This window comes from Silurus aristotelis (genome assembly GCF_946808225.1).
Source record: "Silurus aristotelis genome assembly, chromosome: 11".
NCBI lineage: Eukaryota > Metazoa > Chordata > Actinopteri > Siluriformes > Siluridae > Silurus > Silurus aristotelis.
Window position 1 is genome coordinate 9,823,409 of NC_139584.1, and position 11,855 is coordinate 9,835,263.

The window sequence follows — 11,855 nt, forward strand, 5'->3', positions numbered from 1 at the left end:
AACATTCTTTAATGTAATATTAAAAAAAAAAAAAAAATTTCACATTTTTGTTGTTACATAGAGCAAACATGTACAATGTGTCTTTGTGCGTTTTTAGTTCTGTTATGTGTGAAAATGAAGAGCAAAGCTGAAAGTGTTTATACTGGAACAGAAGGCGGCAGTGTGGATATCTCTTGTAAATATCGTGATGGATATCAATATACACCCACGTACTTCTGCCGTGATCCATGCACCACTTCTGAAGTATTAATTACATGTGAGAAAGTTGATTTAGTCGTCACTAAGAAAAGATACAGTGCAGTAAACACTGCTTCTACACACACCTTCTCAGTCATCATCAGACACCTCACATTAAAGGACTCTGGAGTTTATTACTGTGGAGTGAATACATGGGGCTTCGACAAGTTGACTAAAGTAAAACTTACCATCATTACAGGTACACATGTTAAAATGTCTAACTTTTAAATTAACCTAATATGTATGGATGTGTCAGCCACAGCAGTTTAATTGCCTCATCTTTTAGAATTCATACACTATATGTAAGTAATAGTGTATTTCTGGCAATGCTTGTTTGCCAAATTTATGTGGCAACCATTTACAGGCAAATTTGCTTGTGGCCTTATTGTAAAACTCAACTCAAGAATTACTGACTTACTGTACTGCTGTTTTATATTTTTTTGTTTCATGTTGATTTTCCACATAAAAGCTGCAACTGTGTCTACACAAGTTCCAGTGTTTAATTCTGCATGGACAGATTTATTCACTTTCACTGTTAACAATGCTGGGTTGCCAGCATGCTGGATTTGTGGTAAAAAAAGCACAGAAAGCTGCTCACAGACAAGTATATATATTAAAGAATAGTTCATTCAAGTATCAGAGCATCTATTCTGTGACACCACCCTCTTATTGCCAGGCAACACACCCATGTCTTGACAGGGACAAAAAAGTATAAATTGCTAATATCCAATTACAATGGAAATCACACTAGTGTGACTAGTGGGGCAACTAGACTACCTTACATCTGCTTAAAACAACAAATTCTGTTCTATTCATTTAAAGTTCAAATATGTTTTGTGACTCCAGGCAAATTTTATTTGGTGGGAGAGTGGCCAAAATGGCTTTTTTGTTCGCAAAGTTTGCAGACCCCTGCTTTAGACTAACATGATAAATAATTAGTTTGTAGTTCTTTTTTAGCATGCTTTAATTTTTATTTACCTGCTTAGAGACCAAATCAGATCCCTAGATAAATATGTTATTCAAATCAAGTTGCTCTTTTATTCTGTCAGCTCATAGCCATCCAAAATGACTATTTTCAATGGTTGTTTCAAATATGTATTTTCTTAACAGGGCTACTACTTGTTTTTTGTGGAGGGCTGATAACGCTGTGCTGTGTTCTTGCAGCTCTTGTGGTTATCTACAGGAAAACATCAACAGACATCACATGTATGTAAGAAAATTTTGTATAGAAATGCACCACCTATCTATAACAGAAAAAGACATGATGTAATGTTTTTGTTGGTACTATATGTTAAGCATTTAATTTCCTGTTATTTAGCTTTGAAATTGGCAGCTCCTGGAAATCAAGTTACACATCTACCAACTGATCAGGTATATTCAATCCAGAGTACTGAAGCAGAACTATTTTTTGCAACAACAACAACAACAACAACAAAAAAGAAACAAATTTGAACAATACTGTTCAAGGAATTTTTTTAGCTTGTACATTAGAATAAATTTTTTTTTTTAAATAAGATTTTACATTGAAATTTTATAGTGTTTCTTGTTTAAGAAGCATTTTGGTATAATTATTTTGGAGTACTGTTATTTAAATTTAGTATTATTTTGAAATTTAGATGCAATCTTTAGCTTTGGTTCAACTAAACGAATGCCATTTATCTCACACTCTTTCTATCAAGGAGGACATTGACCATGTGTATGATGAGGTGTTAGCTGTGTATAGGTTAGCTGGTCCTGCTATTGGAGATGATTCTTCAGTCATCTACAGCACCATTCAGCTCCCTGCTACATCAGACAGTGACTGCAGTCCATACTCCTTTGTAGCTCCTCACTAAAAATAGTTGCAGCACCCTATATACAGTATGTCTCAAAAGTGAGTACACCCCTCACATTTCAGCAAACATTTTAGTATATCTTTTCAAGGGACAATACTATAAAAATGAAACATGTATATATTCAGAGTGGTCTATGTGCAGCTTGTATAACAGTGTAGATTCACCATCCTCTAAAGATAAATCAACACACTGCCATTGTTTTTAAAATAACTGGCAACAAAATGTACACCCTAAGTAAGCATGCCAAAGCTGTGTCCAAAGTGTCAATATTTTGTGTGAGCACCACTGTTATCTAGCACTGCCCTAATGCTCCTGGGCATGGAATTCACCAGAGCTGCACAGGTTGCCGGGATCCGCTTCCACTCCTCCATAATGACATAACAGAGCTGCTGGATGTTAGACACATGGTGCTTGAGGATGCCCCAAAGGTGCTCAATGTGGTTCAGGTCTGGAGCTATACTTGACCATTCCATCCCATTAAGCTTTCTCAGCAAGGCAGATGTCATCTTGGCGGTGTGTTTGTGGTTATTATTATGTTGAAAAACTGCGGTTCGCCACAGTTTATGAAGGGAGGACATCATGTTTTGCTTCAGAATGTCACAGTACATGTTGGAATTCATGTTTCCCTCAATGAACCGCAGCTCCCCAGTACCAGCAGCACTCATGCAGCCTCAGACCATGATGCTACCACCACAATGGTTGACTGTTGGCAAGACACAATTTTTTTTGTACCCCTCACCAGGGAATAGAACGTGGCTTTGCATGGTTCAACAATGTACAGCTGTTATCACTTAGCTTGTACTCACTTTTGTTGCCAGTTATTTTGACAATAATGGCTGTAGGTTAAGCTATTTTCAGAGGACAGTAAATCTATAACGCTACACAAGCTGCACATTGACTACTTTAAAATACATCCAATTTTCATTTCTATAGAATTGCAGCTTGAAAAGATGGTTCTATACTAAAATGGTTGCTGAAATGTGAAGGGTGTACTCACTTTTGTGAGATATTGTATATAGTGTATATGTGAGGTGCATAATACATAAAGGTAAAATCCATTCTTTTACAAGTTTTTTGTTTCTCTCTTATATACTTTATGTATACTAAAACATCCTGTGAAAAAATGACACATTCTGCTTCTACACCGTACTTCCGGTGTGAACACAGGTTTATTTTATCATACTGCCAGCTCATATGCAAACACATGTGCATATGCAAACAGAAAGCACTAACAGAATGAAAGTAAAGGAACCAGTATTTACTGACCACCCACTGGAACTAATGTCTCCTAACATCAAAGTAAATGTTCCATGATTACACATTCAGAAACTGGCTAAACTGTGAGACGCTCCACAGTCAAATGGTACATTAACACACCAACACTTTATGTAGGCAAATAATACACAGAGGGCTTCAGTCTGTGTGTGGTGTGGGTTTCAAAGAGAAGTTTAAGATATACATACTGTAGGGAGATTATGGCCTCTTGCTTTCAGACATGATGTACTCTGCTTTCACATGTATCTAAGGTGTTGTATCTAGGATGGTGCTGAGGTGTTATTTTGAAATGTGATTGACCAAAAAAGTGTAAACCATATTTAGCACAACTGGTACAAATTTTAACTATGAACAAAAGTACAACTTTGAATGTAAATAATTGTTTAAAATGTAGTTTTGCAAAATATTGAATTATTTGTGTAAAATAATGTTTATAATAAATTATCTAAATGGCAAAACGCTGATTTTTTATTTTTTATTATGGTTGATGTGGTGTGCACTGCAGTATGCAGTTATTACGCAGGGGCACATATGACTCAGAGCCTTCACTATCCTCCCACTCCTCCCACACAGCAGCACCTTTACATCTGAAGTATCAAATGTTGAGAATGAAGTGCCTTAGATAATATTTGTAAAGCAAACAAAAATCCCTTTCAGATTTAACTGAAGTATACCCTCAGTGGGCACTTTAATAGAAACACATGTACTGCTTCCCATTCTTAAATTTATTTGATCATCTGATCATGCTGCAGCAGCAACAACAACCTAATAAATGTATGCAAGACAACATGAAATTCATGCAGGACATAAAATACACAGAATATGGACTGTAAATTACCGAAGCAGCAAAAACGTATAGAAGCAAAACTGAATGAAAATAGAGTTCTTATATAGTGTGTTAGGTAACTGACAAGCCTATGTGCGGGTGGGTGTTGAGTAATCTGTCTACTTTAGGAAAGAAACTGGTTCACAGTCTGATGGTGGTGTCTTGGCTGCTTCTGTAATTTCTGCTAGCTGGCAGATGGCTGAAAAGTCTATAGGATGAGTGTGAAGGGACTGTTGCATTGCTTGTGTTATTGCAGATACTGCAGTTATTGTATAGAGAGGCAATGGTTGGTAAGGAGATTCTGAGGATCTTTTATACCTTTCCTCACAATCTGTTGTTTGAGATTCACTTACTGTCAGTCAAGAAAAATGATCAGATGCTTAGGTGGGCACAGAGTCACAGAAACTGGACAACTGGACATGTGCTCCTATTAAAATTGGATACACATGCTCCTCTATAAATATAGACAGTACATGCAGACATGATTTTATGAGGAAGTGGTGATGGCTGTGGCAGTGGCAACCAAAAATAAGTGTGGCTTTTACATTTTTCATGTAATAAAACGGGTCCATAGCTGGTGTGAACCGTGTTGGCTGTAGGTTAATAATTACACACTGTGTAAACTACAAAGACTCTGCAATGTAATTCAATTTAACACTTCATTTTAATGATACTTGGTAAAATATGCATACTCACAGTAATAACTAACTTTTCCATACTGTTATCCTTTAAAACCTAATATTTGAAACATTATATATATATATATATATATATATATATATATATATATATATATATATATATATATATATATATATATATATATATATAATTTGCCTGCAATCCATTATTATAAAAGATTTGCTGGCTGTCATTGTCAGTATACAGTAAAGGATTCTTATGCTTGCATAATATAGCAATGTAATGTGTTATTTAAGTCTAATTAAAAAGCTTTTAGAAATCTTATATTAATCGTTTAAATTGACTTGTTACTAGTAAATCATTGACGTGTTTCAAGAATGTAATACTTAGATTTCACAGAAAGATGGCAGTCCATTACTTTTACTCTGAGAAATAGACTGTTGCTCTTCCAAGCAAAGCAAAAAATAAGTGGTTGGGTTTTTTTTCAACTACCAATCTGTCTCAAATCATATAAATACCAAATACTGTTACTATACTCTATACTTTCAGGTTCATAAAAGACACAAATTATAGAAATGATAGTCTCATTCAATATAATCAGACCTTATTAAATACACCATATTTATTGCTAAAAATAATAAGACATATTTAAATTAATGTCATTCATTATGGACAAACATACTTGCTAAAAACAACAAAATATAATATGTTTTCTTATTATTGCTCTGGTGTATCGCCTATTTCCTTCCCGTACTGATTACAACACTGCTTCTTCCTCATGCTTATTGGGAGAAGTGATCACTCAGAACTCACTTTCAAGAAAAGACACAACATTATAGAACTGAGATAATAAAAATATATAGTTATATTGAAATATACATACTTGGAAAATAGTGCAGAAAACAATGCAAACATTTATAAGTACTCTGTCCTGTCTCTCAGGTAATTATGTTTACTTATTCACTTTGTAAAAATCATTCTGTTGTTTTGGATGTAGATTTTTTTTTTATTATTATAGATTGTTTAATTCATATACATTTCTAAATAATGGCACTTAAAATTGTTATGAAATACAGGACACATTTTTGGTGTTTAACAGTTACACTGCGCACAAATGTTCAATATGTCTCTGTTATCAGTTCTGATTTGTGCGACATTGAAGAGCAAAGCTGAAAGTAAATTTGCTGGAACAGAAGGAGGCAGTGTGCATATTTCCTGTAAATACTCTGATGGATATCAATATACACCCATGTATTTCTGCCGTGATCCATGCGCTTATTCTGATTTACTAATTAAATGTAAGAAGGCTGATACGTTAGTCTCTAAGGGAAGATACAGTGCAATAAACACTGTCTCTGGACGTCGCTTCTCTGTTGCCATAAAAAACCTCACACTACAGGACTCTGGAGTTTATTACTGTGGAGTGGATACATGGGGCTTCGACAAGTTGACTAAAGTAAAGCTGACTGTCAGTAAAGGTAAACATGACTGTAATTTCCTATTAGATTTTTTTCAAATCATATTTATGGTATGTTGTCCTTTTGTTATGTAATAAAATCATAAGTACAGCATATTAAGTAACAAGCATTTATTAATGTCAAGAAAAGCTGACATTAGAAATATACAAATTATTACTGAAAAAAAAAAATATTATAAGGCATGCAGCAGGTTAATAAAAAATGTTATGTGAATTTAAGTATATGAAGTAGCACTGGCTTAATATTCAATTCATGAATTCATAACTGGGTCTAAACTATGACCTTGATTCTTACACACAGTAGTTCCTGTTGTGTCTACATTTGCTCCAGTGTCTGAAGTGATTCAAATGTCTAAAGTTACAGAGCTACCCATTACTCTAACAGTTCTTTCTTCAACAGGTAAAGAACATAAATCTATATCTGTTATGCTCTGGGTACTTGTTAACCAATTAGCGCATTAAAGACAGGCATAGTGGTTTAAAATTAGCATAGTTAGATTGATATTTATATATACAGATTAGATTTTTGTATTGAACATTTATTTGTTTTTAAAGAGAAAGTATAAATGAATTTCTTGTAAAACATGTGTAGAATTGTATTTTTAAACTATTAGAACTTATATGAACAAGCATTATTCACAACTGAGGACCAAGATTCTTCAAACCACACAGTAACATTTTTATATTTTATATAACAAAATAATCTTTTACTGCAGAAGTGATCAAAGTGGGTTCCTTGGGGAAAAAAAAAAATTACGATTAAAAAAATATATATTTTCACAAATGATAGCCATCAGAAACAACTTTTACCCACTTCACTTCTGTTTCTTTTCTAATAGGAAAGCTGTTTGTTGCTTGTGCTGGGATGCTGGGCCTCATGCTATGTTGTGCTCTTACAGCTCTTGTGGTTCTCTACATGAAAACATCCTATACAGGCACCACATGTACAGTAACTGTGAAAAATACTTTAGATGAAATGTTTATATCTTTAACATATTCTCAGGATTTACTTCTGATTTAGATTTTTCTTCTTGCAATTTAGCTTGCTGTTTACAGCATACTCCTGAAAGCCAAATTCCACATTCACAATCCAATCAGGTATGTTATATTAAGTACTTTTCCAGAACCAACACTTATAAGATGTGTATAGAGAAAAAAACAGCATATCAGTTTGTTCCTGAATCTTGTTCCTGGGCTGTTTATTCTTTGGTAACATGATTTTTTCAACAGGGTGAATCTACAAACTGAACAAGCTGTCTTTCTGAAATAGAATTTACATTCTATAACTAATATTTTTAATATTATGAATATAATCAAAAAGTAATAATATACACTATTTGCACATTGTGCTTGTCATATTCCAATTGTCTTCTTTTTGCTGCTAAACCAGCCTCCATTCTAAAGGTTTTCACTAGATTTTGTTATGTGGCTGTTTGTCCATGCAGCCACAAGAACATTAGTGAGGTCAGACACTGGTGCAGTCAGTGTTTTACTTCATCCCAAATGTGTTCAATGTGGCCGATGTCATTCAATGTCATTCAATTCGATGTCAGACAAACCAGGACTTTATAATTTTTGCACATCAACATTATCACAACATGGCCCTTAGTTCCAGTGAAGGTAAATCTGAAAACAACAGCATACAAAGACATACTTGACAATTTTGTATTTTCAACTCTTTGGCAACAGTGTCAAAGGCAATGATCAGGTCCCCACTATTTTTTGGCTATATAGTGTGTGACTGCCTCACAGGTTTAGGGTGTATGATTTGATTATGACATTGAGTTACTTTTAGGGTTTCTAAACTTCTCATTTAATGGGCTGTAGCAATTATAATTATTTATAATCTAATAATAATCACACTGTTCTGTAGCTTTCTAAATAATTATTTAAAAAATGATTGTTATATTAAATTTTAGGGTTAATTTTAAGAATAACACATTTGCTCATATCTGCTTAATGAAACATATTTTTTTAAACCCTGTCTGTAATGAAGTTAAGTGATTGTTAATTCTTTTACACTTTTTTTTAATTAAGGAGGACCTTTGGCATGTGAATAATGAGATGTTGGATGTGAATAGTTCAGCTGGTCTAGATATTGGGGATGATCCTTCTGCCCCATGCAGCACCTTCCAGCACACTGCCCCAGCAGATAATGACTGCAACCCATACTCTCTTGTAGGTCCTTACTGAAAAGAGTTACAGCATGCTATATATTTGCGAGGTGCATAATATACAAAGGTAAAAACTTTTATTTTGTGCTTTTCAAGAAAATAAGCACATTTATGGGGACATCGTTTTGTTTGAGCTGTAGCTGATTACTGTTATATTAACTGTTCCATATACTTTGGACATTTGATAACTTCAACTAGATCGAATTACACTAAATGAATATTCAGAATGAATATCACTCAGATAAAGCGTCTGGTTCATCTAATATCATCTCATGCAGTTTTTTGACACTTCTGAATCTGGTTTGCTAATTAGGAATTAAACTTATAGGGACTAATTAACAAATGTAAATTTTATATTTTTAATCTATCATCATTGTGTAATGCTGCTTTGAGACTAGTAGACGGTGAAATTCACTATATTAATACAATTAATGATTAATTATATATGTTATAGGCAGCCTAAGCTTTAAAAAACATCCTGCAACCAGGTGACAAAAAGGTTTCCTCACAGTATTTCTGGTATGACTGTAGCCTTATTTTATCATCCAGAATTGCATTTCTTATGCAAACACGTCCATTTCTTGTATAAGAAAACTGAATACACACTCAGCTAAAATCAAGAGCATGTCTTAACTGGTCGCCCACTGGTATTAATGTTTCTGACTTGCTAACGCTAGTATTCTATGGTTAAATCAGCAGAAAGTGTCTGTATTATGAACATTCTTCTTATTTTTCTTTCGGACTCCTCCCATTAGGGGTCGCCACAGCGGATTATCTGTCTCCATACCACCCTGTCCTCTACATCTGCCTCTTTCACACCAACTACCTGCATGTCTTCCCTCACCACATCCATAAACCTCCTCCTTGGTCTTCCTCTTTTTTCTCCTACCTGGTGGCTCCATCCTCAGCATTCTCCTACCAATATACCCCATGTCCCTCCTCTGCACATGTCCAAACCATCTCAATCTCACCTCCCTCACCTTGTCACCAAAACGTCCAACATGCGCTGTCCCTCTAATAAACTCATATCTAATGTGTCTGTATTATGAACATTAAAAAACATATTTAAAAGTACATATAAATGTGCCATACACAATGGTATAGAAAATATTCTGTAAATAATTTCTTTACAAAATTGTACATTTAACTTTTGAATTATTAATTAACTAATATTTTCACATTACGGCTGGTTAAGTGATGATTGGTGGTTAAAAAGCATATCTATGAAAAGAGTTCTTAATACGTTCTAAATTCTGAATCCACACTGTAAAACCCAAAAACTAAATAAGAAAAAATATTTGTGTGTTTGGCAGAGAATAACATATGTAAGTTAACAGGTGCTTTAATAAAATCACTAGAAAGAAGAATAATGAATTGTTACTACAAACAATGTGGTGAATACCTGCTGTTAATGCTATGATACTTGTCTATAAATAGCTGTTACTACATGGAACACATTATGTATACAAAACAGTAATTTGTAACTTATAGATATCTATTTATCTGACATCAAATTATTAAAGAGAATCACATTTATAAGTTAATTCAATACATATATCTTCTTTACAATTAAGGTTTAACATTAAATGAGTTCTGCATGATTATGGTTAGAAGTTGTCACTAATTGTCTAGTTGTCACTCTCTTTCTCTCTGTCTCTCTCTCTCTGTCTCTCTGTATATGTATTTGTGTATACTATATGCTCTACTTTATCATTATAGTCCAGCATATAGTATACACAAATACATATAGAGAGAGAGAGAGAGAGAGAGAGAGAGAGAGAGAGAGAGAGAGAGAGAGAGAGAGAGAGAGAGAGATGTTTCCTGCTCTTTCACCACACCTGTTTCCTCAGCTATATTTGAACAAAGTGTACTCATGAACTATATCTGGGAAATCCTGAGGTCTAACTTGGGTCAAATCCTTCTTCAGAAGATCCTGATTTTGTAATGACAATTTATGGCAATGTGTAGAATGGTCACAGACAAGAAAAAGTGGAACTGATAGCTCAAGGCTTTTACGTGGAATAAGCAGAACTGCAGAAACTGAACTAGTGTAGTGCATATGCCTGTGTGCAATGTGTGCTATTGAAACTGCTCTATATGTCAAAATCGAAGTATAAATGATGGGATTATTGTTGCCATTTATATTATTGGTTGTATTTTTTTATTTAAGAAATGTTGTTTGCTGTTTAGAATGCATGTTCGTTGTAAAATAAATATATTAAATAGATACAAGGGAACACTTTATATTTGTCCTTAATTTAACATACAGGTCACAGATTTATATATATATATATATATATATATATATATATATATATATATATATATATATATATATATATATATATATATATATATACTGTATATATATACACATATATATATATATATATATATATATATATATATATATACACTGTATATATATATATATATATATATATATATATATATATATATATATATATATATATATATATATATATATATACTTTTTAAAGTTTGTTTTGTACTAAAGCACTCCTTCTAATAAACCACCAGCTCTTTCTTTCTTTTGTGCTTTGAGTCATTAATTAGGTTCTAGTGTTTATATGGACATTTTTGGTGGTCTAGTGGTTAGGATGCGGCTCTCTCAACGCTGCGGCCTGGGTTCGAACCCAGGTCAGGGAACCAACCCCAGCCATTAGGGTTGCACAAGCCTTAGTACCGGTCCCAAGCCCGAATAAATGGGGAGGGTTGCGTTAGGAAGGGCATCCAGCGAAAAAACATGTGCCAAATCAAACATGCGGATGGTCCACTGTGGCGACCCCTAATGGCAGAAGCTGAAAGAAAGTATAGTACATCTGTAGAGCATTTGGGAGGTCAGGCACTAATGTTGGACTAGAAGGCCTTTTTTTCCAGTTCATCTCACAGGTGTTTGATAGGTTTCAGGTCGGTGCCCTGTGTGGTCCAGACCAAGTTCCACACCAAACTCAAGTATAGACAATTGTATTATTTTATTTATTTTATGTAGCACCTATACAGTAGGTGCTACATAAGACAACATAGATTAGCAAAGCGTCACACAAGACACGGGGCTACACAAAACTAGCTGGGGCACGCACAGTGACACTGCAGCACTAATCAGTACAGAAGATTTGTGTTTGGGCAAATGGATTTGTTCTTATAATAATTAATATTGTACACATAAACAATGCATTGTTTTAGCAGCAATCGCGTAAAACAGCAATTATGTACAAACAGAACTTTACTAGTTTATTAGTAATTTATTAGCTTACAGAAAAGAAAACTGTTACACGGTCTGAACGTGAGGGCCCAAATGCTTTTTTCCAATAGATCTGATTAAAACAATCAAAATAATGAATTAAGAGATGTGGCTAAACACTTTT

General features: G+C 34.0%; 2 long non-coding RNA genes across 7 annotated transcripts in view; both read left to right on the forward strand.

Annotated features, from left to right (window-relative positions):
• LOC310733955 overlaps positions 1–3,805 on the forward strand; it is a 24,538-nt gene extending 20,733 nt beyond the window's left edge. Inside the window, exons 3-6 of one of the 3 annotated variants that reach the window (XR_014535919.1) lie at positions 98–780; positions 1,236–1,443; positions 1,556–1,608; positions 1,917–3,805. This is a non-coding gene — a long non-coding RNA (uncharacterized lncRNA). Of the gene's footprint in view, positions 1–19; positions 781–1,235; positions 1,444–1,555; positions 1,609–1,916 lie in introns of those variants that run through there. The other 2 variants (XR_014535920.1, XR_014535921.1) reach the window with 2 other exon arrangements.
• A 1,193-nt stretch (positions 3,806–4,998) lies between these two features.
• LOC310733961 overlaps positions 4,999–11,855 on the forward strand; it is a 175,687-nt gene continuing 168,830 nt past the window's right edge. The window contains exons 1-7 of one of the 4 annotated variants that reach the window (XR_014535932.1): positions 4,999–5,757; positions 5,955–6,293; positions 6,594–6,692; positions 7,132–7,236; positions 7,335–7,390; positions 8,330–8,985; positions 9,222–10,086. This is a non-coding gene — a long non-coding RNA (uncharacterized lncRNA). The other 3 variants (XR_014535933.1, XR_014535931.1, XR_014535934.1) reach the window with 3 other exon arrangements.